This window comes from Lissotriton vulgaris, chromosome 3_1 (assembly GCF_964263255.1).
Source record: "Lissotriton vulgaris chromosome 3_1, aLisVul1.2, whole genome shotgun sequence".
NCBI classification, from domain to species: Eukaryota; Metazoa; Chordata; class Amphibia; order Caudata; family Salamandridae; genus Lissotriton; species Lissotriton vulgaris.
The window spans coordinates 1,267,084,753-1,267,108,387 of record NC_141689.1 but is presented as its reverse complement, the minus strand read 5'-3'; the positions used below and the strand labels follow the sequence as shown (position 1 = coordinate 1,267,108,387).

At 45.3% G+C, this 23,635-nt stretch overlaps 1 long non-coding RNA gene across 1 annotated transcript in view; it reads right to left on the bottom strand.

Moving 5' to 3' along the window:
- Window positions 1-23,635, bottom strand: part of LOC147727781 (uncharacterized) — a 146,114-nt gene that overhangs the window by 107,518 nt on the left and 14,961 nt on the right. Inside the window, exon 2 of the long non-coding RNA XR_015309511.1 lies at window positions 12,504-12,532. This is a non-coding gene — a long non-coding RNA (uncharacterized LOC147727781). The remainder of the gene's footprint in view (window positions 1-12,503; window positions 12,533-23,635) is intronic.

Here is a 23,635-nt window from a genome sequence, read left to right as displayed (position 1 = left end):
GGGTGGCAGTGATGAACCAGAGGGTGACAGTGATTAACCAGAGGGTGGCAGTGGTGAACCAGAGGGTGGCTGTGATGAACCAGAGGGTGACAGTGATGAACCAGAGGGTGGCAGTGGTGAATCAGAGGGTGGCAGTGATGAACCAGAGGGTGGCAGTGGTGAACCAGAGGGTGGCAGTGGTGAACCAGAGGGTGGCAGTGATGAACCAGAGGGTGGCAGTGATGAACCAGATGGTGGCAGTAATTAACCAGAGGTTGACAGTGGTGAACCAGTGGGTGCTGTGATGAACCAGAGGGTGGCAGTGGTGAACCAGAGGGTGGCAGTGATGAACCAGAGGGTGGCAGTGGTGAACCAGAGGGTGGCATTGATGAACCAGAGGGTGGCAGTTATGAACCTGAGGGTGGCGCTGCTAAACTGCCAGGAGCCCTGTGGGTGTGAGCCCCCGCGCTGCTCAGCTACCCAGGGGTTGTGAGTCCACGCGCTACTGAACTGCCCCGGGGCCCAGTGGGTGTGAGCCCCCGTGCTGCTGAACTGCCCCGGAGCCCTTTCAGTGTGAAAACAATTTGTGCTCTATTGCCTGGGAGCTCTCTGGGTATGAGCACACATTGTGCTAAGTGCCCCCCTGCCCTCAGTGCATATATACCCACACCGCACAGCACCATTATGCTCTTGCCCCATGAAGTCTGGTGCCTGGATGCTCCTGATCCATGTAGGTGGTACCACCATCTGGTGCAGTCATAATGTAAAGTCATAACTTGCTACACAGCACCAATAAACACGTGTCCCCCCTGGCACCGGTATGTGCATGTACCAAGCATGGAGCACCCGCATGTCACTGCACCCTACTGCCCAGCGCCAGCATATGCCTGCACCAGGCAGTTTAGTATGAGATGGGACATTGTCCAGCAGTAGCAGCTGCATGCGCCTGAACCAACTGAGCAGGATCAGAATGGCTTTGGACCAACAAGCGTAGCAGAGCTATTTTGGACATCTGAAGGATTCTGGGGTCCTGTGCCAAATGTATTTTTGCATCCATGAGTTTCCCGAGCGCCATCCCCGTGTAGCTCCTGTGACTAGGAGGCTGCTTTCTCCTCATCTGCTGCTCTGCTTGGTCTCTGACCCTTTATTAACAAGATGCATGTGAACTCACATAGAAGTCCCGCCCGTTTCGCCCCGTCCACCACACACTAGCGGTATGAAACATATTCCTGCCCGTCCCCACTATAATGGCCATCTCACTCAAGGGACCTCGGTGCCTTTTGGCGCGCTGGCAAAGTTACAGGCACACGTGGTCACATATTTGTGCAAATGGCACAAAAATCAGTGAGTTCGCCGGAAAATTCGCAAACTCGCGGATTTTTTTGCCATTTCGCACGAATTCGCGGACAGCAAATTCGCAAATTTCACCCATAATTAATTGGGTCCCTATGGCCTAAACGGCCCAGGGAAGGGGGTTATGTGCTTTCCTCCCGTTCAACAATGAGCCGAGCCTCAGGGGATGGGGTGACCTGGACTGCAATTGGCCCATGGAGGTGGGCCGCATGCCCCTTCCCCTTTAAAAATGCATCAGGGTCTGGAAATTGGGTCCTCGGGAAGAAATCAGCCAAGGGGGGAGGGCTGCATGTCCTCCCATCCATAAAAGAAAATGTTTTCTCCCTCAGGCACTGTCCCACCCTGTAGAGGGTGTGAAAAACAAGCACTTTTTTTATATTTTTCAGCTGATTCGCAGGTCACCAGCGAATTTGCAGCAAAATTTAAAAAAACCTTTTGGCCCCTAGGGTCTTATTTTTTTTTATTCCTAAAATGGCTGCCACCACTTCCTGGTTGAGATGGTGGTAGCTAATCAGATCTCAGTTTGAGATCTGTTGGGATTTGCGGAGACTCAGTCCCGTGCTATATAATTTTTTTGAGCATTAATTGCTCATAAATTACTGAATGGTTTTTTTTGAGGTGAATTACAAAAAGCACTTTTTCTTGACCTAGATCTAACTTCCTTCCAAATATGGTGGAAATCCCTTCAGCGATTTGGGCTTAAGCTGTCTAAAACTGTTATGGGAAATTTAATGGGGAAAATGGTTTGTGGGACCCCTTTTTTTACTCCGTCCCCGCTTGATGGATTAACCCAAAACTTTTTATGCGCAAACAAGTCTAAAAGTAGTAGTTTTATTAAAGTTTCAGGCAGATTCATCAAATGGTGCCAAAATAATAGGCAACACATGAGTATACTGTTTCATTTCTGTATGTATATATATAAACTTTTTGGCACAGGAATGGATACAATCTCTTAAAAAATAACTTGGAGGTAAAAACGTGTTTCTCCTTCTTACGCCATCCTCTGGGAGGCACAGCAATTTCATGCAGTTCCAAGTTTAAAAACTGGGAATGCATGAAATCAATGGGTGGATGCATGGGAACGCCCATATTCCACCCATGGAATGCCTCTCAAAAAGAAATGTAACTCTGCGCAGTGCAAGTCACTCGAGGCGGCGCATATAGCCTCTTGAGTGACTTTGTAAACATCGACTGGAATTTTGTGCCATGGATGTGCCGCAAAAGTGGTGCAACTATGACAAAAAAAATGTCCAAGTCTCACCCATGTACTCAAGTGTAATAATCATAAAAAATGTGAACATTAAGAAAGGACTAACTATCCTGCTGTAATGAAGTGCATACTGCATCGCACATAAACACAAATAATGTGAAATTCAATAAAAGCAGAACAAAAATATGCATTAAACATTATTGACCAAGGGCACTAATGCTTGCAGATACAAACAACTAATGTCTGTAGAAACAAACAAGTTCCATATCATTCATGCTGCTAACAACATCTGTAGAAATTAGATAAAATAAGGCTAATTAACTGAATGTATCAAAAGCAAAGTGTACGCTAAATAGTACCCGCCCCATCAATACTGGTAACCCCAGGTTAATTGCTTCGCTGCGGTTGGAATTCCCCTGCGGTGCTGAAAAAATTGATGTGCATGCGGTTCAGGCGGCCCCCGGCCCTCCTCCGAATATGCCCACGGTGGCGTCAAACGGCTGGGGGCCGTCTGATGTACGGAAGCGGTTAAGCATACACAAAAACCACATCATTTACATACGAAGTCCAAAGGGCAGATAAACAAATCAATCAATGGAGGAGACATGTTGACAAAATGTTAATTTTTTACAGTGTCAAGCCACAGCCCCAGTGTGCCTTTCTCACTTTACTACAAGAAGACTAGAAAAGTCTCTGACTACCTTAATAAACTATATAATATTTCTCATTTACCCAGCGTTATAAGATGACAAACCCACAAAAGCTAAAGTAACAAAAACATCTTATCTGGAAATGTTTTGGCTCTTCCTCAGACACTGCTCCTTTCAGCAAAGAGATTTCGCAGACAATAGGTAGCTTTGGTGCTAGTTCCTAACAGGAGAATCAAAAATCAGGGTAAACCAAGTATGAGATCTCAGCACTTGGCTATCAACAGCTTTCGCGAAGCAGTAATAAAAAACAGACAGCATGGAGACTTCCTCACCATGAACATCAGAATCTACAGATCCTTCCCTCACCACAACCATCTACTAAATAGCAGTGTGCAGGAAGAACTAAACAGAAGCTTATGTGCTAGTAGAGTCCTTGCTGAATTCTTAAAGTCAGGCCTGCCTTCATCCTCCCTCACTTTAGTGTTTATCTCCACCTTTCAGCCTCATAATTGCAGTCAATAGACTTCGACTGTCTTGCAAAAATGTATCATCACCCATCGTATGCCATGATAAACCAGGGCCATCAAAAATGTATCTGTTTTCTTCATATAACCAGACTCGTACCACATAGAGAATCATACTTGACTTTTGCTAAACAGTTCTGAAGGGCCACATAACAGTGGAACTTAACATGAGTGGCATCTGTAGAGTTTCCTCTCCATGACATCCAGAAAAACATCTGGACAAACTATTGATTCACAAACCTTCATACAGTGCCAACAGCATTTTTGGCCGAATATCATGGGGTATGGCTGATAGTCCAACACCCTTTATGAAGGAAAGCTAATAGGGAGGAAAACATGGCGGCCGCCGGTTAGGGCAGGTCGCGTCTCTCATACAGAGCTCCTGAAAGCCCGGGGATCGGAAGGCTAGTCGGCAGAATCGGCGGATTTTTCTGAACGAGAATTTGTCTGAAGGATCTGACCCCTCCTCACCCCTCCCCACTGATCTCACTCGGCGTCTACCTGGTTTTTCCATCGGCATCGGCATCGGCATCAGCTTTGGTTGTTTTCCTGGCTGCCGGGTGTCCCTCTCGCGGCAGGAGCCGTTGAACAACAGAGCTCCGTGAGAGGCGCGGTTCCAGGCTCCACCCGCTGCACCCGCTCAAGCACGCCCTGCCGCCGGCTGCTTTGTCAGCCGGTCAGCTGTCTTCGGAAGGATTACCGTGGCGGTCGGGAAAGGAAAGACTGCAAAAGACCCTGATAGGCTTCTCGGTATCCCACGAGGGGGGACAGCTGTCGGCTGTTTACAGGAGGTTATAGGATTGCCGTGGCGGTCGGGAAAAACTGCACAGACCCTGACACAGGCTTCCTGGTATCCCACGAGGGAGAAAGAGTAGAGCGTGCAGACAGAGGCTTCTGCGCAGTCACATTTGAAAACACATTTGAAAGCACTTTCCTTGGGTGGGTGTGTATGGATGTGCGAGTTCGTGGTTCCACCTTCCGCCTCACTTTCCCGGTGGCAGAGGCAGCCGTGGAGCTGCGAAGGAGCCGCAGAGCGGCTGCTCGCGGTGATCTTAGCGGCCTCCGTCCCTCATTAAAGTGCCAAAACTTAACTAAAGGAGCTCAGTCCGGTGGTGCTTCCAACGAGGATAAAAGCCAGAGGGCCCGTCGCCTTAAACCCAAATCCAGGACCAGGGCAGCACCAGAGGAGCAAGCAGGAAAGGCAGGAGAAGCACTCGTCCAGGCATTACCTCCAAGTAAGGTGTTTGGGCAGGGGTGTGAGGGTGCTAAGGGTGGCAAAGGTGGAGAAGAGATACAGACATTAAACCCCCTCACTGATATTGTTACTAAAGTGGGTCCTAACCCTGGCAACGCTAAGGAGGGGGCTAAAAATTTAGAGAGCGGTTTTAGTGAGAATATTCAGGGCCCTTCTATTTTTGTTTTTTCCGGGACCCACTCCGCTAATTCCGCCACTACAGCTACAGCTACCGCTGCTATAAAAAAGGGTTAAAAGACTTAAAACTTGGCACCAAACCAAAAACCAAAAACACCAAAAACAGTGCAGTGAGGCTCACCCCCTCACTCAGATCATACTTTAAGGTGTTGCCTCAGGTCCTAGAAATCTCCAGCAGACCTCAAGAGGGGGCCAAAAATATGGGCGATACAGATGATACCCAAGGATCTGCCGCGGTGGATGTGGTGGCTGTGGATGTGGAAGTAGATTCAGGGGTTCCTGTCCAAAATACCTCGGAGGAGGTTGGGTTTTCAGCCCCCCTGGTCAAGGTGGGTGAGACCCTAGAGTTACAGGAGAAGATTTCATTGGAAGACTTATTACATGAAATCAAAAGCGGGTTCACTGAGTCCAAGCGCAACCAGCAGGAGATTAAAGCGGCGTTTGATGCCCTGAATAAGAGAGTTGATCTTCTCTCTGAGAGGACAGATACTCTCGAAAGTACAGTAACTGAATTAAAAGCCAAATTAGACTCTGCTAATGAGAAGATTTACTACTTAAAACGTGATGGAAACGCAACAAAAGAGAGAGTGGAATCTTTGGAGAATTACTCACGGAGGAACAACATTAGAATTCTGAAAGTTCCAGAAGGAAAAGAGGGGAGTGAAATGAAAACATATGTTGCTTCCCTGCTTAAAGAGTCCTTGAATCTGGAGGAGTCCGTGGAGGAGCTGGAAAAAGATATTCAACGAGCTCACAGAGACCCTTTCCGCTTAAAACAGGGGAGGTCTAAACCAAGGAAGATTCTAGTCAATTTCTTAACTTATTCCATCAAAGAGAAGATACTGAATTTAGCTCTAAAATCGACTGCTTTAAAAGCTCCAGACTTCTCTTATGTTGTAAGATCCGACCTATCTAGATCTACTCTTGATAGACAATGGGAGTTAGGCCAGAAAATGGAGAAGTTTAGGGCTCTGGGAGCCACTGTCCAGATGAGGTTCCCTGCTTTCTTGAGGGTCATGTATAATAATAAAATGCACAATATTCACTCCCCATTCGAGGCAGATGAACTTCTGACATCTATTTATGACCATCAACAGGGTAACATTTAGTGGTCAATACAGTAGGGTCACATTGAGATAAACAATATGGTAAGGGGGAAAGAGGGGAGAAGATGGGAAAAAAAAATATGTATGAAAGGAAATATATAACAAAAAAAAATAGTGAAAAAAATAAATAAATAAATAAATAAATAAAATAATAGGGAGAGTGGGTAAGAGGCATATCTCACAGAGGGTGTTTAAAATTGGAAAAAATGGAGTAGGAAAACGAATTAAAGAAAAGGAGGGAAAAAAACAAAGATATGTATATATATATGTATATAAATATATAATATATATGTATGACAAATGTATGTTATATGTATATATAAATAAAAGGAAAATTAAAATAATGGAACAAGAACTCTGACCCGAAAGTCATATGGAAAGTTTTGTGATAAACTTCAGTATTATTACTCTCTATAATTATGACGGTTTCCCAAAAAAAAAAAAAAGAGATCTTACTTAAGTATGCCGACCAATACTTTAACTATGTAACAGACCTGGGCAAAGGGAACTCCATAGAGAGACAAATCTGGCACCAACGGCCAGAACAACTAAGGGGGGGTTTTCCAGGGAGGGATGGGGGATGGGAAGGGGTAAAATTATAAAATATCCTCACTGTTCAGTCACTGTTCCAAAATCACAATTTTCATTAAATATACTTTTATCTCTATTCTGTTTAATTTTCATTGGGAGATGCAACTCTCTATTGAGTTGGAGTAGGGGTTTAGAAATTAGCTGATGGGAATAAAATTTTTGTCCTGGAATGTCAATGGCCTGCGTGTCAAGGGTAGGAGGTACAGAATACTGCAATACCTGAGGGACTCTCCAGCGCAGGTCATTGTCATTCAGGAAACACATCTCCTTCAACACGAAGTGAAGGATATGTTGAGTAAAATCAGATGGGTAGACTGTTTTATTTGCACTAACCATAATGCAAATATTCGTGGTATACTAATTATTTTTAAAAAGCAAGTAAAAGCTCAGATTATTACATATGAGGAGGATTTCAGTGGGAGATGGTTATACGCTAAAGTTAGTCTAGACAATAGTATATATAATTTGGTTGGTTACTACGGTCCCAACCAGGATGACCCCTCATATTTGAATAAAATTCACAGTCAGCTACTAACAACTCAAGGTCCAATAATTTGGATGGGAGACTTTAATGTGGTACTTAACCCAAAATTGGAGAAATCCCCTAATTCAAAGGCACTAACTTTTAAGAAATCCAGGCAGGTATTAGGGGATGTTATGTCGGCACTCGGATTGGCAGATCCATGGAGGGAGAGAGCTGGGGAGGTACTCGGTGTATCATATCATAACTATAAATATAATCATAAGTCGAGAATTGATTACGCCCTTTTCAGTTATTCATTAAGAGATCCCCTAAAAGACTTAACATATTTGCCCTCACACTTATCGGATCACTCCGCTATATCTTTCTCTCTACAATCGGTCCAGCAATCCTCTCAGACTTTATGGTCATTTGACCGCACGATTCTCTTAGAGGAAGAGGAAATAGACCTCCTCATCCAAGAAACAAAAATTTTCATGGATATAAATATTAACTCTACTCAGCTAAATACAGTATGGGAGGCCTATAAAGCGTATTTGAGAGGCTATATTACCAACAGGTAAGGTAAGGTCCTCGCCTGGAAAATTAAATCAGAGCAGGCAAAAAAACATATAAAACATATTATTGTAGAGGGCGAGACATTGGAAAGATCGTCTGTTAAAGAAATTGGAAAAGCATTTTTGGAGTTTTTCCAACAAATATATAAGGAAGAAACTTTGGAGGACCCCATCTCAAAACTTAGATGGTTGGAGAAGATTACTCTTCCCACTCTCAGCCCTGAAGAAAGAGATCGTCTCGATAGGCCCATTTCAGAGGAAGAAGTGAGGGAAAGCATCAAAAAGGTGAAGAGGGGTAAGGCAACTGGCCCGGATGGTCTACCTGGTGAACTATTACGGGTCGTAGCACCCGAAATAGTTTCGGTGCTGACAAGACTCTTCAATGATATCTTAATAAACGGTGTGACTCCTCCTAAATCATGGGGCGAGGCGATTATTGTCCTGATTCCGAAACCCGGGAAAGATCCAGCCAAGTGTGGCTCATATAGGCCAATCTCGCTTCTAAACAGCGATTATAAGATCTTTGCAGCTGTGTTGGCGAATCGGTTGGGAAGGGAGACTGGCTCAATAATCCACACTGACCAAAAGGATTTCATAAAAGGTAGACAACTTTCAGACCTTACCTACGACTTAATTGGGGCAGTGGATATCGCCTCTACGTTCTCGCTTCCTTTGGCCATTATGACCCTCGACGCTACCAAAGCCTTCGACCGTGTAAATTGGGCATACTTAGCTGAAACCATGAAGAAATTCGCATTTGGTCCAAATTTTCGGAGATCAATTGATCTCTTATATGCAAATCCTAATGCAAGGATTATGGTTAATGGCGTATGTACCCAGCCCTTTTTGATTACTAGGGGGACAAGACAGGGATGTCCCCTGTCCCCTTTACTTTTTAACATATACATTGAGCCACTTGCACAATCTTTTAGGGACGACTCAAGAATTTCCCCATTTAAATTTGACGGTTGGGAAAGGAAAGTAGGGCTATACGCCGACGACGTTGTAATCTACACCAGTGATCCAGTAAATGCTTTTCCCATAGTGGTAGAAAAAGCTAAGGAATTCGGAACTATATCAGGCTACGACATCAATGCTGATAAGACTGAGTTAATGACATGGAACATTGCCAATCCGGGTGTTGAGGTGACGCCCTCAACTCGCTCAATACGTTACCTCGGAGTTAAAATAACACAAGACATTGAAGCCTTAGCAAAAGCAAACCTAGACCTGGTTGCCAAAGAGTGTAGGGCCCTTCTGAGATCCTGGGTAGGTCTTAGACTTTCAATTTTTGGGAAGGTTAACATAGTAAAGATGTCTATCCTCCCGAAACTGACTTTTATTTTCAACACAATTCCTATTGCATTTGACCCCAAGCAACTTTTTAAGTGCCAACAAGAAATAAATTCTTTCATCTGGGGCTATAAAGCCACGAGGTTGGCTTGGAAAAAACTGAGGAGGAGGAGGGAGAAAGGGGGATTGGCCCTCCCAGATTTGCAATACTATTCTTGGGCGTTTCAGCTTTCCCATTCAAGAATGCTTTTGAAGTCACCAGATCTTACTTCAAACGGGAAGCTATTTAGAGCTATGCTGGTAGGGGCAAACCTCCCATTAGATGGGTTTTTATTCAAGTTCAGAGATCGAAAGTTTTTCAAGAAGGTGAGGCTGAAGACCCTACTATCACAATTAAATCCATGGGTACAAATTAGACGCAGAGTGGGGTTGGCCTACTATTCTAATTATGCTCAAATTTGGGACTCCCCCGGGCTGCCAATGTGCCTACAGGATTCTCTGGCAACCCCCCTAATCACAGCTGGGCTTTCTAGATGGGGTGAACTGCTATGTGGAAACATCTTGATACCGTGGGAAGTTCTTAGGGAGAAAGTAGGGCCGACACTGTCAAGATTTAAATACACACAAATTAGCAGCTGGGCCAGAGAATTAATCAGGAAGGACCCTAATACGGGGAAAATCAGTCCTTTAGAACAACGGCTAGTCGAAAAACAGATAGGAGGTAAGGAGGTGGCTCTTTGGTATTGGTCCATACTGGAAGAGATAGACGGGGATTTTCAACTTCCAAGGGAGATATGGGGCAGAGAAATTGAGGCATTGGACGAGGATAGTTGGATAGAATCCTTTACCCTTCTGTATAAATTGGTAAAACCCGCTTGGCTTAGATGAAATCACCTGTTTACTTTACACCGGGCATATCTTACCCCTTTACGTCTATCCAAATATCAAGAGAGGAAATGTTGCAATAAATGCCAACTGCCAGCAGCTTCCGACATACACATGTTTTGGGACTGCCCCCAAATAGCTACCTATTGGATGGAGATCAAAGTAACTTTGGACTCAATTATCAAAACCAACATTTCCTTATCCCTACCATTTGTCATTCTTGGCTTCGACCGGAACATCACTGGGGCAGCACGGTCATTTTTGTTCTATGCCATCCTGTTGGCAAGACGGCAGATATGCATGCATTGGGTGGATATCACCCCTCCCACTCACTCAGCATGGCTAACCTCATTATACGAAACCTCAAAGGTTGACTTGAAAAGATCATGTAGAGTCCAGAACCTCACATTCTGGAAACTTTTGACAGAGTGGAAGTGAAGCTCTTTTGGGGGTTTTTTTTTTTGGTTTTTTTTCCCCCAAACATCCAATGATTAAGCCCATCTACTCAATAATTCAGTACTATGGTCTGCCTAGATTTCGACATGTATATACTGACTTCACTGGCACAAAGTTGCCTTGAGACATCGTCACAAGATGTACGGACGTTCAACCAACCCATAAAAATCTCTGCTTAGCTGTTTAGCGGCTCAATTTCCAGGGCATTGCTCCCAATGGCGGTGTGCTGGCTGGGTGGTTAACTCCGCATCTAAGGGACGTGTGTCGGGCAGATGAGGATAAAAAAAAAAAAACAGACAGCATGGAGACTTCCTCACCATGAACATCAGAATCTACAGATCCTTCCCTCACCACAACCATCTACTAAATAGCAGTGTGCAGGAAGAACTAAACAAAAGCTTATGTGCTAGTAGAGTGCTTGCTGAATTCTTAAAGTCAGGCCTGCCTTCATCCTCCCTCACTTTAGTGTTTATCTCCACCTTTCAGCCTCATAATTGCAGTCAATAGACTTCGACTGTCTTGCAAAAATGTATCATCACCCATTGTATGCCATGATAAACCAGGGCCATCAAAAATGTATCTATTTTCTTCATATAACTAGACTTGTACCACATAGAGAATCATACTTGACTTTTGCTAAACAGTTCTGAAGGGCCACATAACAGTGGAACTTAACATGAGTGGCATCTGTAGAGTTTCCTCTCCATGACATAGAGAAAAACATCTGGTCAAACTATTGATTCACAAACCTTCATACAGTGCCAACAGCATTTTGGGCGAATATCATAGGGTATGGCTGATAGTCCAACACCCTTTATGAAGGAAAGCTTTGTGTTTACCTGCACGTTAAAAAACTGTTTCTGGGATGGGCCTAGGCCTCTTTGTGTTTACTGGATTAGTATGATGCAAGGGCCACAAAATATGGTCTTTATAACACTTATTGACACTCAGGGAACAGTCACATTCCCATCCCAAAAAATAAATAGACTCCAACTCAAACCCGCATTTGCAATCCATTTTATTTATGTTTTGGGTTTTAAAACCTAAATAAAGGCTTTGTTATTTACAATGCCAATAGCTTAAACTCTCTTAAATTCAAGACCTAGTGCATTGCAAATGCTTGTTTAATGAGGAGACTGGACCAAATCATGACAAAGATTTACAGGAGGAAAGAAAGAACTCTGCATTCCCCAACCCCTGTCCTATTACATAGTTCTGCTTTTCCCACCCTGTCTTGTAAATCGGACGCACAAACGAGCCAAAGCTGCAGGCCTGCTAGGCCACACCTGGAGTGTGGGGCAGCCTGCTGCTAGGTCCCTAAACTGCGCCCCGCCAATCTAGGTTTGTCGGCTCTCACTGTTTTAGTCTCCTTTATCTCCCCGTCTCCCCAAACCCCCAAACTCCGCCCCCAGCTATTCCTTTCAGAAAGCCCAGGCAATCTGCCCTTTGAGGAAAGCAGCCACTTATTAGGGACTGGGCTAACTGAAAGAGCTAGAAAACAGACCAGCATGTACCGCTTCCTATCTGTGCCATCTCTAGAGCCTATTCCATGGTGCTTCGGCAACAAAAAAAAGTAAATGGATTTAACTCTCATTGGCTTCCCTGCAGCAATTCAAACAAAAGTGCAAGCAACAAAGACCTTTTCCAGTGTGGCAGGTGTTGGTGTCAGATTCCGCCCGAAGCAAGCAGAAGGGGAACAAAAACGGGTGTTTTCCCTTGAAGCCAAGACATGCAGGGGCAGGAGCATGCTAATATTATAGCAGTGTGATGTTAGTGCCAATACAGTACCAGGCAATTTCCAGAGACACTTGTTTCAGGGTGCTTAATGGGGATGTGTACGTTTGGAAGAACAGGGTGTTAAAAAATACATTAAAAAGACTTGACACTAACAAAAATAAACAACATAAAAAAGCCGGTTAGTACAGCCGCAGTGAAATGAGCTAGCAGGCTAGTCCAGGTACCGCCTGCTGAAAGAATAATTCTTACCTTTTTCAATTACGATGAAGTGACCTAACCTAAAGAGAAAGAACAGAAACAGCATCCAGTAAATAAACACAAAGCATACCCACCAGTTTCCTATTAGGAGAAAATCAGACATTTTTGGAAAACGCTCCAGAAAGAGACCATCAAATTTAATTGTAAAACAAAGAATACTATTGATTATATAAATGTAAATACATTTGCATGCTACATACATTAAATAGTTATTAAAATTAAAGAAAAAAGAACCAGGCCTCGCCTCCTCAATGGTAATGATAGGGGATTAGGGAGCACGAGTGACCTTTTGGAATTGGTCAGCTCTTTTCAAGCACTCGTGTTTGTGGCTGCAATCATCCACCTTGCTGGGAGAGAGCAGACGCGTGTGTGGCCACGCTAATTGGAAACAGATAGCCCCTGCGAGCCGCTGCTCGCTCCCGCAAGGCGGATGCCGCCACAAGCAAGAGTGCTTTAAAAGAGCTGACCGATTCCAAAAGGTCCTCTCCTAGAGTAGCACTTGCGCGCTGCTTAGGCAAGACTTAAAAACTACTCAGTGTTAAGGATGCATCTGAAATATTTTGGACATGAAACAGCACTCTTTAATTTAAAAAAGAAAAGTTACAGATTTGATACCATCTGGAAAAAAGTACTTGACTATTCATGCAAGGGATTTTTCATTTCTTTATTTCCATATAAAGTAGAGAGCTCTGCCTTTCTTTATTTTATTTGAGGGAAGTATTTGAAGGGCCAGATATTTTTTTTAGGTGGATTCTTGAAAATCTCTGCAGATTTCATAGGGAGCAAATCCTCTAGTATGAAAATTATAATATTTACATATTATATACAGCAACACTTAACCTTGAAATTCTGAAGAAGCAGTGGTATGGTTTTGTTAGGGGATGGAATGATTAAACTGGGCAATGCTGAACTGATTTTCTTGAAGAAACGTACAGGCTCTTGGTGGACACTATTATTTGTACAGCAACTTGTCATCTCATTAAAACTTCAATAAAATACCGTTTGAAGAAAAAAAGAAACCTGTAAGTGAACATGAACTTCAGCCTTTAACAGCGCACCAGCGAGTCCTAGTCACATGAAATGCTTTCCACACAATTTAAAATCTATGATGCTTATTGTTATTTCTGCATTACCCACATTAAGTAAAGCACATCACAAGAAGTGCTTTATACACCATGCAAACTCTTCAATGTATATTTCTTCAACAAGGTGTTCCATAGAGGTACCAAGCTACCCGGCCATTGTCATGCCTTACCCACATTTTGTTAATGGACTCCATCTTGATGCCCCATTAGTTTTACTGTGAAGACCGCAGGGAATGAAAAATATCACTGCAGGACAACACATTTATCTTTGTATTTAGGACTATGTCTCATTCGTCTTCGAAGCACTTATCTGGCTACCCACAGCCAAGCGTGCAACCTTCAAGGCGTTCTGCATTGTACTGGAGTCATCTTTAGCAGGAGTTTTTCCCACATCGAAGTTAACTTATAAAGAAACAGAAACTAATCTCTTCCCTAGAAAGGTAAACTAAGTTATATTCCCTTCCTAAAAGAAGGAAGTGATCTGTTGCACCTGCTTCTCCACTCAGACATAAAAACAATGAAAGTCTCCTGTCAAAGACAAAATGCATCCATGACCACCTGGAGTTCTGAGAGGCAATGAAGAATTGGTGTTTTCCCAAAAGTTGATTAAGGGCCCACTAAACAGCAGAAATTACGATTCACCTTCACGACTAGGCCTTGGATGCCAAATAAGTGAGGATCATACCAATTCTAGAAATAAAATATAATAGAATCACTGTCTGTTAGGCATGGGGACATATCAAATATCTATCATCTGCTCACTTCATAGCTCATCAACACTTTCAGCATGATATTGTGTGAGAAGCCTCTGCTAACTAAGCTAAGAATGGTAATCTGTATTTTAGAGTGGGTGTATGAAAGGTTATATTGGGATGTGAGGAGGTGCATTAGATATTAATTGGATGATGTCATCAGTGATGCCATTTGAGATATTTTCAGGGATGTCATCAGTGATGTCACTGACCATGTAATGAGTGATTAAATATGTGACATCATCAGCAGTGCATTGCGGGGGCGTGAGTTATAGTTAGCTTAACTAACTATAAGGGCTGAATTTCTCTGGTTTTCTATTAGTTAAATCTCCAACTAATTATAACGTCCCTAAAACCTATGTTTTTTCAGTGAATTTCAACGCCTTTACGCCAATGAGGTCATTTTCTCAGTGGCCTACCCACTTACTTCGCTGCCGGCAATAGTGGATGACCTGCAGGCCTTTAGCCAGGTCTCAGGCTTTAAAATAAATATGCAGAGGTCCCAAATGCTCAGTCTTACCGCTGCACAAGCAACAGTCAATACCTTGCAGGCACACTTTGCTTTTGACAGGGTGGCATAGGATATCACTTATCTCTGGCTGGGTCTTTACAAAAGCCTGGCTAAAACTGCAGAAGTGAACTATATGACTCTTCTCTCTCACATCCGCAAAGAGTTGACTCGCTAGTGGTGATTACCTTTGACGTGGTTTGGGAGGCTGGCTGCTGTTAAAATTAATGTACTTCTCCGGGCCTTATATCTCTTTCAAATGCGTCCCTTACAGCCCCCGTCACATTCGCTCCAACACATACAAGCTGAGATCGAACACTCAGATTTTTCCCCGCCTGCAGAAGTCCCTACTGCAGCGCCCTAAAAGGGAGGGCGGCCTCGGACTGCCCAACATATCCCGCTATTTTCAGGCCTCACTGGTGCAGTACCTCATGGAGTGGAATTGTCCTATGACAGAGAAGTATTGGGTCTTCATGGACCAGACAGTAGCGGGCCACCATATCTGGAGGAAGGCTTGGCTGCTGCGGTCTGCCCATACTTGGGGGCTACATTCCTCACTTGTTACTCACCCTACTCTGCTCCCCTAGGATAGGGTATCCTCAAGGGCTAACCTCACCACTTTGCCCTAACCGATGACCCCAATCTTCTTAAACCCTGACTTCCCAACCGGGATGGATAGGAGGGTTGGCCAACATGGGCTGGATGGTGGGTGTAAACACCTGGGACATCTGTTTGGCATACAGGGCCTCATCCCTTTTAAATAGCTTCAAGTGAACTACAGCCTTACTGACTCTGATCTCTTTTAAATGCACAAATGAGGCACTGGGTATCCAGTGCCACAACAGGACCCTTGGCCATTAGACCTATGCTGCCCTTCGAGAAGGGGCTCCTTTACAAAAAAGTTGATCACAAACTTATCTCCGAAATATACTCGTTCCTCTCCATGAGCGCTGAGAAGACTCGCTCTGCAGGTCAGAGTCGCTGTGAAGGTGAGCTGGGACACACACTATCAGACAAGGATTGGGAGGATGTCTTCTATAGGGCCCACCACACTGCAAACTCCATGGGTCATGCTAAAACTGCATTTCCTCTGCTGGCGTGGCTGCGGTAGCCCTGGTACCCACCTCTACCTATTGCGCAACTGTCCAAAGCTCCCAAGATACTGGGAGAGTATACTTGATGACATAGTTAGGGCCTTTGGCACCACCATTCCTAGGTTTCCTGCTTATACCCTCTTAGGACTACCCAATGCTCTGACCTTCCCCTTGCGCTCTACCAGAGGTAAACAGATGGCACTAGCGCTGAATGCCGCACACCGGGTACTGTTAGCGGGGTTGAAATCAAACAGGATCCCTGAGCATACGCAATAGCTACATAAATTATGGTACCTTTTAGGAATGCAGAGGCTGTCAATGGCTACCCTTGGGAATAAATCAGAGTATGCTAAGATCTGGGCCCCATTTATTTCCATTCTATCCACTGAATTCCGCAAACAGTCCTGCCATCTTGACGCACTACAGATTTTAAGATCGGATACAAGACCATCCTTTGTATGTGCCATTGCAAAAATTCTTGGTTTGTTCTGGGTCATTAGGCGAAGGCTCCTGTCCACTTTTCCCTGTGCCAGGGACCAGCTGTAGTAAAAATCTTACGACTCAAGGGTGCTTTAATCGCCAGGATCCTGTTGTTAACTTTCTTCTCAAAGTTTTCATCACAATCTATTTAAATTGTGGATATTGTTAGTCATTATTGCACTCACACTTTATTCCTGTGTCATTCTTTTTACTTAATTTTTAATTGAGTACAAACATAGATATGCTGCATCTTAGCGATTTCCTTGGTGTTTACAATTCTCATTACGTGATACTTAACCTTTTGAACCTGGTACTAAATATGTACTTTTACTTGTGTTAACTGTATCATGGGCTACACTGCTACATACCCAATTCAATATATGAAAATAACAAGTACAATCCTGAGGTTTGAAAATAACACACAGAAGAAAAGACGACAACACTGACAATATCACACAGATCTAGCTGTGGGATCATCCTTTTTTAGGACAAAATCCCTCACCCACCGAAGGTGGCATGCTTCATCATTTGGGATTCCCTGTGTGCCTCTCTCTCAGAGAGGGAGTTGTAGCCCTCAGAGGAACTAGGGGGCATATTATCAAGGGAGTTTATCTCCGCTTTTTTGGCTTTAAAAGCCAAGAAAGCGGAGATAAAATTATCTCCCTATTACCTAGCTGCCGCTAACACCAGTTAGCGACAGCTAGTAGGAGATAGCGACCATCTTGGGCCCCACTTTGCATGTCAGTGATATTTATCACTAATGACATGCAAAGTGGGCGTGCCAAGATGTTAGCGACTGAAAACAGTCGCTAACATCGCTATCTCCTATTACCAACTTTTGGAGATATTCGTGCTAAGCGCGAATATCTCCAAAAGCTAACACCTGCCCTGAGCAGTTCTTAGCCATGTTATCCAATGGGAGGTGGATAACATGGCTAAGAGCATTAGCTCGGTAATGCATGAATATCGCGGACTTTTCAGCGATATTCATGCTTTGCAGCGATTTTTATCGCATTTGCGATAAACCTTGGTAATCCCAAGGTTTATTTGCGGTAAAAATCGCGGCAGCTCAGCGGCAAATTTTTGTCTCTAACCAAGCAATAGCGATAATTATCGTTATTGCTTGGCAATATGCCCCTAGGTTCCTCTGAGAGGAGAATCCCAAATTATGAAGCATGCCACCTTCGGTGGGTGAGGGATTTCATCCTAAAAAGGGATTATCCCACAGCTAGATCTGTGTGATATTGTCAGTGTCTTCATCTTTTCTTCTGTGTGTTATTTTCAGACCCCAGGATTGTGCTTGTTATTTTCAACTTATTACTGGCACCATATTGGAAGGGGGTGAATGGACTGGGCCTCCATTGGGGAGGTTGGATAATGTGAACCTCCCTTCATTATTAAGAGGGCATGCAAAGTAACCTCCCGAAGTACATGGGAGGTCAGTGGGAGGGTTGCAAAGTGAAAGGTCATAATACATGGATTGCCATGGCCAGAGACCGACGCCAAATAGGGCAGTGAGTACGATGGGCGCCATCTTAAAAGGGGCCAAACTAATGCGGAGGAGCCTCTAGTGGAAGTAATCTTGTGTAGAGCCTTACATGGAGAACTCGTTAGGCAGACTTGAAAGGCTAAGTATTAACTTGCTGAATGGTAGGAGCTATGTCAATATGTCTTAAGAGAACATGCTGTATTAAACTTAATTGTATGCTAATAAATATAGTTATCATATGAGTTAAGGCACTGATGCTGGTGCCGGTGTGAAACAGTAACCAAAGGAAGTTGCAAGTACAATGTACATAGGTATATTGTACTGACAACTTCCATAGGTATGTGGAGAGGAGGCAAGATGGTGGCTGGTCACTCGGCTGTGAGATGGTGTTGCTTGCTCTCCTGGACAATTCCTTCTATTCAAGGTTGCTGTCGTCGTAGTAATGGTGGCAGCTGAAGCTGGAAGAAAGTGATTTAAATCTAATGCAGCAGAGAAGGGGTGTTATCAAATGACATGCTTTAGCGTTTGACTCAGTTACAGAAACGATTGCCAGGCAAAATATCCTGGCTCGGATTACCTCCAAACTGTTTTGGTCTATTGTGTTCATCTCAGTGTCCACTTGGAATATTGGCTTCGAAAGTGCTGGTTAAGAACCTGAAAGCCCACGCGCTGATAGCGCGCGCAGCCAGTCTCGGTAAAGGTGCTAGCAGGGCAAGGAGCTGCAAGCTGCCCGTGGAGTAGATGAGATGGCGGCAGGAGCAACTCGAAATCTGCAATCGACTGTCGCCGGAGTAGACAAAGGGAAGCAGTTGCTGCCCACACTATTCAAGGTACAAGCGGGGAAAGTGAAGACCCCTGTGAGTGGGGAGGGGAACAAGCAAGAGCAGCTGGCTGCATTCAAAACGGCAAGCGATACGGTATCGAAAGTGACAGGCGCAGCTTCCATTTCTGCTGTATGAAGTGAGAGTCTATTTGTTCAGCCCCCCCAAGCGAAATAGGTCCCCGCATCAGGAGCAGGCTGGGGCTAGCGTATCGGTACCAAACGGGGATGGCTCAATCATTAGCATGATGCCGGCTGGTGGCAGTGAAAACGCTAATGGAGGTGAAGGCAATAGAGAATCCCAACCAATGGTACCTCTGCCGGGCAATGGTCGGTAGCTTTGGCCATTTGTGCTCAACAAAATCCTGAGTCGCCAAGCCAAAGTGCTGATTTTGTAAGTACGATTCAGAAAAGGGGGTGGTGATGAACAGAGTGTCTGAATTAAGCAGACCACTCTTACCCAGTCCAAAGATCAGGGCTTGATCCATCACCGTTATTTATCTCACTGCCCCATCCCAGCTCAGAACCTGGCTATATGCAAATTAGTCTGTCCCTGGCCCAGTGCATCATGGGAACAGGGCAGACCAAACTACCAAGCCAATTCTTCACCAGAAAGGAGACAAGCTACCGGGGACCGGTTTCTGGCATTTCAGCCTCTTCGGCCCGGCTTGCTTGAATCCTGATGGAGCAGTGAGAAAGGGACTCATGTCTGAGTATACCCTGCCACACTTATAGTGGCCAAAAACGATTCAGAAAAGGGGGTGGTGATGAACAGAGTGTCTGAATTAAGCAGACCACTCTTACCCAGTCCAAAGATCAGGGCTTGATCCATCACCGTTATTTATCTCACTGCCCCATCCCAGCTCAGAACCTGGCTATATGCAAATTAGTCTGTCCCTGGCCCAGTGCATCATGGGAACAGGGCAGACCAAACTACCAAGCCAATTCTTCACCAGAAAGGAGACAAGCTACCGGGGACCGGTTTCTGGCATTTCTGCCTCTTCGGCCCGGCTTGCTTGAATCCTGATGGAGCAGTGAGAAAGGGACTCATGTCTGAGTATACCCTGCCACACTTATAGTGGCCAAAAACGATTCAGAAAAGGGGGTGGTGATGAACAGAGTGTCTGAATTAAGCAGACCACTCTTACCCAGTCCAAAGATCAGGGCTTGATCCATCACCGTTATTTATCTCACTGCCCCATCCCAGCTCAGAACCTGGCTATATGCAAATTAGTCTGTCCCTGGCCCAGTGCATCATGGGAACAGGGCAGACCAAACTACCAAGCCAATTCTTCACCAGAAAGGAGACAAGCTACCGGGGACCGGTTTCTGGCATTTCAGCCTCTTCGGCCCGGCTTGCTTGAATCCTGATGGAGCAGTGAGAAAGGGACTCATGTCTGAGTATACCCTGCCACACTTATAGTGGCCAAAAACGATTCAGAAAAGGGGGTGGTGATGAACAGAGTGTCTGAATTAAGCAGACCACTCTTACCCAGTCCAAAGATCAGGGCTTGATCCATCACCGTTATTTATCTCACTGCCCCATCCCAGCTCAGAACCTGGCTATATGCAAATTAGTCTGTCCCTGGCCCAGTGCATCATGGGAACAGGGCAGACCAAACTACCAAGCCAATTCTTCACCAGAAAGGAGACAAGCTACCGGGGACCGGTTTCTGGCATTTCAGCCTCTTCGGCCCGGCTTGCTTGAATCCTGATGGAGCAGTGAGAAAGGGACTCATGTCTGAGTATACCCTGCCACACTTATAGTGGCCAAAAACGATTCAGAAAAGGGGGTGGTGATGAACAGAGTGTCTGAATTAAGCAGACCACTCTTACCCAGTCCAAAGATCAGGGCTTGATCCATCACCGTTATTTATCTCACTGCCCCATCCCAGCTCAGAACCTGGCTATATGCAAATTAGTCTGTCCCTGGCCCAGTGCATCATGGGAACAGGGCAGACCAAACTACCAAGCCAATTCTTCACCAGAAAGGAGACAAGCTACCGGGGACCGGTTTCTGGCATTTCAGCCTCTTCGGCCCGGCTTGCTTGAATCCTGATGGAGCAGTGAGAAAGGGACTCATGTCTGAGTATACCCTGCCACACTTATAGTGGCCAAAAACGATTCAGAAAAGGGGGTGGTGATGAACAGAGTGTCTGAATTAAGCAGACCACTCTTACCCAGTCCAAAGATCAGGACTTGATCCATCACCGTTATTTATCTCACTGCCCCATCCCAGCTCAGAACCTGGCTATATGCAAATTAGTCTGTCCCTGGCCCAGTGCATCATGGGAACAGGGCAGACCAAACTACCAAGCCAATTCTTCACCAGAAAGGAGACAAGCTACCGGGGACCGGTTTCTGGCATTTCAGCCTCTTCGGCCCGGCTTGCTTGAATCCTGATGGAGCAGTGAGAAAGGGACTCATGTCTGAGTATACCCTGCCACACTTATAGTGGCCAAAAACGATTCAGAAAAGGGGGTGGTGATGAACAGAGTGTCTGAATTAAGCAGACCACTCTTACCCAGTCCAAAGATCAGGGCTTGATCCATCACCGTTATTTATCTCACTGCCCCATCCCAGCTCAGAACCTGGCTATATGCAAATTAGTCTGTCCCTGGCCCAGTGCATCATGGGAACAGGGCAGACCAAACTACCAAGCCAATTCTTCACCAGAAAGGAGACAAGCTACCGGGGACCGGTTTCTGGCATTTCAGCCTCTTCGGCCCGGCTTGCTTGAATCCTGATGGAGCAGTGAGAAAGGGACTCATGTCTGAGTATACCCTGCCACACTTATAGTGGCCAAAAACGATTCAGAAAAGGGGGTGGTGATGAACAGAGTGTCTGAATTAAGCAGACCACTCTTACCCAGTCCAAAGATCAGGGCTTGATCCATCACCGTTATTTATCTCACTGCCCCATCCCAGCTCAGAACCTGGCTATATGCAAATTAGTCTGTCCCTGGCCCAGTGCATCATGGGAACAGGGCAGACCAAACTACCAAGCCAATTCTTCACCAGAAAGGAGACAAGCTACCGGGGACCGGTTTCTGGCATTTCAGCCTCTTCGGCCCGGCTTGCTTGAATCCTGATGGAGCAGTGAGAAAGGGACTCATGTCTGAGTATACCCTGCCACACTTATAGTGGCCAAAAACGATTCAGAAAAGGGGGTGGTGATGAACAGAGTGTCTGAATTAAGCAGACCACTCTTACCCAGTCCAAAGATCAGGGCTTGATCCATCACCGTTATTTATCTCACTGCCCCATCCCAGCTCAGAACCTGGCTATATGCAAATTAGTCTGTCCCTGGCCCAGTGCATCATGGGAACAGGGCAGACCAAACTACCAAGCCAATTCTTCACCAGAAAGGAGACAAGCTACCGGGGACCGGTTTCTGGCATTTCAGCCTCTTCGGCCCGGCTTGCTTGAATCCTGATGGAGCAGTGAGAAAGGGACTCATGTCTGAGTATACCCTGCCACACTTATAGTGGCCAAAAACGAGACCCTTGCTCATTGCACCATCAGGATTCAAGCAAACCGGGCCGAAGACGGCTGTAATGCCAGAAACCGGTCCCCGGGAGCTTGTTTCCTTCCCAGTGTAAGAATTGGCTTCTGTAGTTTGGTTTGTCCTGTTCCCATCATGCACTGGGACAGGAACAGACTAATTTGCATACAGCCAGGTTCTGAAACTGGGATGGTGCAGTGAGCTAAAAAACGGTGTTGGATCTAGCCCTGATCTTTTGACTGGGTGAGAGCTTTCTGCTTAATTCAGAGACTCTGTCCCTCACCACCCCTTTTTGTAAATATTTTTGTCCACCCTAAGCGTGGAAGGGTATTCTCAGATGTGAGACCCTTGCTCATTGCACCATCAGGATTCAAGCAAACCGGGCCGAAGACGGCTGTAATGCCAGAAACCGGTCCCCGGGAGCTTGTTTCCTTCCCAGTGTAAGAATTGGCTTCTGTAGTTTGGTTTGTCCTGTTCCCATCATGCACTGGGACAGGAACAGACTAATTTGCATACAGCCAGGTTCTGAAACTGGGATGGTGCAGTGAGCTAAAAAACGGTGTTGGATCTAGCCCTGATCTTTTGACTGGGTGAGAGCTTTCTGCTTAATTCAGAGACTCTGTCCCTCACCACCCCTTTTTGTAAATATTTTTGTCCACCCTAAGCGTGGAAGGGTATTCTCAGATGTGAGACCCTTGCTCATTGCACCATCAGGATTCAAGCAAACCGGGCCGAAGACGGCTGTAATGCCAGAAACCGGTCCCCGGGAGCTTGTTTCCTTCCCAGTGTAAGAATTGGCTTCTGTAGTTTGGTTTGTCCTGTTCCCATCATGCACTGGGACAGGAACAGACTAATTTGCATACAGCCAGGTTCTGAAACTGGGATGGTGCAGTGAGCTAAAAAACGGTGTTGGATCTAGCCCTGATCTTTTGACTGGGTGAGAGCTTTCTGCTTAATTCAGAGACTCTGTCCCTCACCACCCCTTTTTGTAAATATTTTTGTCCACCCTAAGCGTGGAAGGGTATTCTCAGATGTGAGACCCTTGCTCATTGCACCATCAGGATTCAAGCAAACCGGGCCGAAGACGGCTGTAATGCCAGAAACCGGTCCCCGGGAGCTTGTTTCCTTCCCAGTGTAAGAATTGGCTTCTGTAGTTTGGTTTGTCCTGTTCCCATCATGCACTGGGACAGGAACAGACTAATTTGCATACAGCCAGGTTCTGAAACTGGGATGGTGCAGTGAGCTAAAAAACGGTGTTGGATCTAGCCCTGATCTTTTGACTGGGTGAGAGCTTTCTGCTTAATTCAGAGACTCTGTCCCTCACCACCCCTTTTTGTAAATATTTTTGTCCACCCTAAGCGTGGAAGGGTATTCTCAGATGTGAGACCCTT